Source organism: Prinia subflava, chromosome 4, assembly GCF_021018805.1.
Source record: "Prinia subflava isolate CZ2003 ecotype Zambia chromosome 4, Cam_Psub_1.2, whole genome shotgun sequence".
Classification (NCBI taxonomy): Eukaryota; Metazoa; Chordata; class Aves; order Passeriformes; family Cisticolidae; genus Prinia; species Prinia subflava.
Genome location: NC_086250.1, coordinates 73,601,826 through 73,607,825, shown reverse-complemented (window position 1 = coordinate 73,607,825; position 6,000 = coordinate 73,601,826).

The window sequence follows — 6,000 nt, the reverse complement described above, 5'->3', positions numbered from 1 at the left end:
CGGGGCCTGCGCCGGGGGGGCGGGGCCTGCGCCGGGGGGGCGGGGCCTGCGCGAGCCCCCGCCCCGCGCGCGGCCGGCGGCCAACGGGCGGCAGCTCCCGCCGCGCGCGCCGCTCCGCCCGCCCGCGCCCCGGCCAATGGCGGCGCGCCGCCGGTGACGTCACGGCCCTCGCAGCCCCCGCCCGGCCCGGCGCGCGGGAGGGGGCGGGACTTCCGGGGCGCGCGGCGCCAGGGACACGTCGGCAAAGGCCGCCCGCGCGGACACGTGGCCTCGCGCCGCGCCGGGGGCGGGGCCGAGCCGGGACACGCCCCCTCCGTCACGGACGGGGCGGGGCTTCGCGGGGACACGCCCCCGCTCGTCAGCGGCGCGCGCCGCAGGGGGCGGGGCGGCCCCGGGGTTGGGGTCACCCGGGAGGACCCCCGGGAGGCGGCCCGGAACCGAGAGCCGGGGACTGCCGGGACCCCCGGGGATCCCCGGGACTGCCGGGACTGCTGGGACCCCCGGGACTGCCGGGGACTGCCGGGACTGCCGGGGACTGCCGGGATCCCCGGGACTGCCGGGGACTCCTGGGACCCGCCGGGACTCCTGGGACCGCCGGGACTCCTGGGACCCCCGGGGACTCCTGGGACCCCCGGGGATCCCCGGGACTGCCGGGGACTCCTGGGACCCCCGGGGACTCCTGGGACCCCCGGGGATCCCCGGGACTGCCGGGGACTCCTGGGACCCCCGGGGACTCCTGGGACCCCCGGGGATCCCCGGGACTGCCGGGGACTCCTGGGACCCCCGGGGACTCCTGGGACCCCCGGGAGCTCATCCCGGCCGCGGGACCCCCCGGGAGCCCCGGCGCAGCCCTGCGGGGCAGCCTCGGCGGGGTCCGCAGGCAGGGACCCCGGTACTCTGTGCAGCCTGTCCGTGACACTACAGTGACCTCCCCGGGCCACCGGAGCCTCCCGGCGCCGCTCCCAGCCCGGACCCCGCGGGTCTGGGGGAAAAGCGGGAGAATGGGGCACCCCCCTCCGGCTGCTTTGGGGGCAGTGGCAGGGTCGGTCCCGCTGCCCCGGGGTCGCTCCCATCCTGCACCCGCACCCCAAAAACGCCCCGTGCCCACGGGCACCCCCCCATGCCGGGGCCACCCGCGTCCCGCTCGGGAGCCGGGAGCAGCGGCGCCGCCAGGCGAGGTGGCCCCGAGCACCTGAGGTCACCCCCTGTCACCTCGTCCTGGCAGGGGACACTCGCAGTGCGGACACAGCTCCGGGGTGTCCTCCCCCAGGGGACACTGGCACTGCCCGCCCCTCTGGCACCCTCTGGGGTCCCTCCCGTCCCTGGAGCGGGGGGTCCCGGGCAGCCGGCGCGGGCTGGAACCGGGGGTCGCTCCCGCCGTGTCCCGTGTCACCGGCTGGGGGTCCCCCCGGACCTGCCTTGGGAGGCGTTCGGGACGCTGCCGGTGGCGCTCCCGGTGTCACCTCTGCCAGCCCCGAGCGGAGCCGTGTCCCTCGTGGGTGGCAGGAGACGCCTGGAGGCGACACGGAGGAATCCAGGGAATGGGAATAGGAATGGGAATGGGAATGGGAATGGGAATGGGAATGGGAATGGGAATGGGAATGGGAATGGGAATGGGAGCGGCCCCGGCCCCGCACGGAGACTGGGAGAGCGCCCGGGACCCGCGGGATGCAGGCCCCGAGTGTGCGGGGATGGGAGCGCAGCTGGGGGGCGATGGGAGCGCACCTGGGGGGGATCAGAGCGCACCTGGGGCTATCGGAGCGCACCTGGGGTGATCAGAGCGCACCTGGGGGGATCAGAGCGCACCTGGGGGGGATCAGAGCGCACCTGGGGGGATCAGAGCGCACCTGGGGGGGATCAGAGCGCACCTGGGGGCGATGGGAGCGCACCTGGGGGGGATCAGAGCGCACCTGGGGTGATCAGAGCGCACCTGGGGGGATCGGAGCGCACCTGGGGTGATCAGAGCGCACCTGGGGGGGATCAGAGCACACCTGGGGGGGATCAGAGCGCACCTGGGGGGATCAGAGCGCACCTGGGGCGATGGGAGCGCACCTGGGGGGATCAGAGCCCACCTGGGGGGGATCAGAGCGCACCTGGGGGGGTCGGAGCCTGTCTGGGCACGGCAGCCACGGAGCGGGACCCAGGGGGGTCCGTCGGTGCTGGAATTGCCCCTCGCCACATCCCGCTTCCCGCAGGGGGCTCCTGTGCGGGGGCGGCGGCTCCCGCACGTCGGGAACATCCCACGGGAACCCGCCCCGCCGCCGTCTCCCGCTGCTCACGGCGCGTTTTCCCACCCCATGATGTTTCTCCCCGTTCCCGATGTTTCTCCCCATTCCCGGTATTTTTCCCCATTCCCGGTATTTTTCCCCATTCCCGGTATTTTTCCCCGTTCCCGGCGTTTCTCCCCGTTCCCGGAGTTTTTCCCCGTTCCCGGAGTTTTTCCCCGTTCCCAGAATTTCTCCCCGTTCCCGATGTTTCTCCCCATTCCCGGTATTTTTCCCCATTCCCCGGCGTTTCTCCCCATTCCCGGTATTTTTCCCCATTCCCGGTATTTTTCCCCATTCCCGGTGTTTCTCCCCGTTCCCGCTGTTTCTCCCCTTTCCCGGAGTTTCTCCCCGCGTGTCCAGCCCGGGGTTTGTGTCCCACACGCAGGTCCCGGTGCTGCCCTCGCCCCTTTTCCAGCGGGGCCGCTCCAGGATTGCGCTGCTCTGGCTGTGCCAGGCTCTCCCAATCCATGAGGAATCCTCTTCCCGCTCCCTCCCTACCACACTGATCTCTCTGCCACTTCTGATCTCCCTGCTCCAGCCTTTTCATGATCATTTGTGAATTTCTTGGTTTTCTCCCCATTTTTAATACTTCTCCCCTTTTTTGGAGGCAGGAAATCTCTGCCCCAAAACCTGGAAGAGCAGCTCCATTATCCCGATTCACGGAATTTCTGGGCCTGCTCCTCACCATGCCACGGTCCCATCTTGCACCTGCATCCCACCAGAGATGACGGGGAGGACACCTTCAAGCCCCCAGGCTGCCTCTTTTAGCTCGAATCCTTCAATAATCATCATTTTGATGGAAAAGAAAGTGAATTTGTAGGTGGGAACGTGGGGATAAACTCCGTTTTCTTGGTCGGCTGAGTCATCTGGGCTTTTAACTTGCACCTGTGCTTTCTGCAGGAGAACAGAACGGGATTTTCCAGGCGTTCTGGTGCTCGGTGGGGAGCAGGGCCACCTTCTGCAGAGAGAAAGCCCAGAATGGTGCAAAACAGCCTCGGACTTTCCTTTCCTTTCCTTTCCTTTCCTTTCCTTTCCTTTCCTTTCCTTTCCTTTCCTTTCCTTTCCTTTCCTTTCCTTTCCTTTCCTTTCCTTTCCTTTCCTTTCCTTTCCTTTCCTTTCCTTTCCTTTCCTTTCCTTTCCTTTCCTTTCCTTTCCTTTCCTTTCCTTTCCTTTCCTTTCCTTTCCTTTCCTTTCCTTTCCTTTCCTTTCCTTTCCTTTCCTTTCCTTTCCTTTCCTTTCCTTTCCTTTCCTTTCCTTTCCTTTCCTTTCCTTTCCCTCCCAGCTGCAGCTGGAGTGACCAGGTGCTGGCAGGAGGGGACAGCCGTATCCCCACACCCCCCCTGTGCCGGCTGCTGAGAGCCGCGGGGACCCAGCGGGCCGGGCCTGTCCAGGGGGAGCATCCCCACCCCGCCCCCGGGACTCAGCACCCTCCAAAGCCCCGAGGGGCAGGGCAGGGCACAGAGGCACAGACGGAGCTGCCACGGGGGGTCCTGGATCCTCCCTCCGCCTCCCCAGAGCTCTGCCCGCCTCTCCAAATCTGCTCTCACCGCTCCACCTCTGCCTCTGCACCTCTCCAATCTCCCTGATTACACCTCCACACCTCCCCTCTGTCCCCCTCTGCATCATCCCATGTCTTCACAGCTTCACCTCTCCACCTTTCCACGTCTCCATAATTCTCCAAATGCCTCCAGCTCTCCATTTTAGCATTTCTCCACCTCTGTCTTTTCACTTCTCCGTGTCTTTATGTCTCCATCCCTCCATGTCTCCACATCCCACCTCTCCATAATTCTGTCTCCCCTCTCCTCCTCCTCTCATCTCCTCCTCTCGGTCTCTCCGTTTGTCTCTCCCCCTCTCCATATCACCACAACTCCCCCTCTCCCTCTCCCCCCTGTCCCGTCCCCGCTTCTCCGCCTCCCGTCTCCTCCGGGCTCGGTCTCTCCACGTCTCCACCTCTCCATTTCGCCCTCTCTTCATCTCCGTCTCTGCTCCCCACGTGTCCATCTCTCTTTCCCCTCCGCACGTCTCCCGCTCTCGCCGTCTCCCCGTCCCGGTCTCTGCCCTCTCCTCCCCTCTCCGCCGTTCCCGGTCCCGGTTTCCCGGTGCCCGAGGCCGCTGCGCCCGAGCCGCGCCCGGGACGCGCCGCCCTGTGCCCGCCGCCGCCGCCCGCCCCCGGCCCGCGGGGCTCCCGCGGCCTCCCCGAGCCCGGGGCGGCTCCGGGGGCTCCTCCCGCCGCCGGGGCACCGCGGGGCCGGCCCGGGAGCGCCGAGGCGCCGGCAGGGGCTGTGCGCACCGGAGCCCGGCGCGCCCGGTCCCAGAGCGCACAGCCCGGGGCAGCCCCGCCGCTCCGGGACGGGCCCGGAGCCCCCCGCGCCGCCCCCCGCCCGGGCCCTGGGGGCACGGGGGCACAGGGTCGGGACCAGCCCCCCCGCCCCGGTGCCAAGCCCCGCGCCCGCTCCCCGCGGCCGCGTTACGCACGGGGCTCGCCCGGCCCTGGGCTCCACCGGGCTTCCCCCACGGCCGGGGGCCGAGCGGGGGCTCCGGGCTGCCGGGGCGGAGCGGGGGGGACCCAGCCCTGGGTGCCGGCCCTTCCCGCGCCGTCGGGAGCCCGAGCCTGGGCCCGGGGTGCGGGACAGCCGGGGCGCCCCGGGGGCGGCGGTGGGGGCGGCGCGGCGGCTCCCCGGGGGCCGGGGCCGGGCCCGGGGCCCGCGGGCTGTGGTTAATGTGTAATTCGGAGCATATGGTATTTTCCAAAGGCGGGCAGTTGTGCGGAGCCGGGGGCCGGGCCGGGGTGCAAATAACGCTGGATGACTCGCGGGCGGGCGCGGAGGGCCACGGTGATGGGCTCCTCGCTGGCTAATATTTGCTCTTCAAATATTTTACTTGAAAGGTTTACAACGTTGTGTTTTTTTTAATCTTCCAAGAAGGGGCCATCTGTGCCGGTGCCTCGGCTGGAACACACCGGGGAGTCCCCGCCGGGCCCAGCCGCCACCACGGGGGCCGCCTCCTATTTGTTCAGCACCCAAAATAAATTAAATCGATGTAATAAAAGCGAAGCTGGATTTATGATTGAATCCCATATGTCCCTGTTTGCTTTGCGGGAGAGACGCGGGAGCGAAGCCCCTCGGGGGGCAGCGCCGGGGGATCCCCGCGGACGCTCCGGGGCGCGGGGACGCGGCGGGGCCGTGCTGTCCGCCGGCCGCAGGTGCTGAAACGCCGGCGCTCACCCGGCACCGACTCCGTGCCCGGCCCGGGGGGCTCCGAGCGCCCCCGAGCCCCGAGGGAGCCCCCCGGGCCGGGCGTGTGCTGGGCGCGGTCACGTCGGGCCGCCCCTTCCTCGCCGTGCTCCTCTCCCTCCCGCCGTGACATCACGGCCGCGCTGCCGGCACTGAGCGCCCGCCCGGCCCCCGGCACGGTCCGGCCCCGCTCCGCCGAGGCTCCACAGGTACCTCCCTGCGCCGCTGCGGCCATTCCCGCCCTCCGAGCACCTCCCGCGTGTCAAAGCGGCGGGAATCGCTGTAGGGATCGGTGGTGGACGAGCCTTAACCCGAGCAGCTCCGGGCTCCCCGGGCGGTACCGGCTCTGGCCCGGCCCCGCGATCCCGCTGGATCCCTGTCCCTGTGCCACACAGAGACCACGCTCATCCCGGCACCACCCAAGAGGCACCGGGGGCTCCCAGCTCGGCTTTCCCAGTGCTCCCAGTTCCCTGTGGGGAAAGAAATCCCCGGGTCACCTC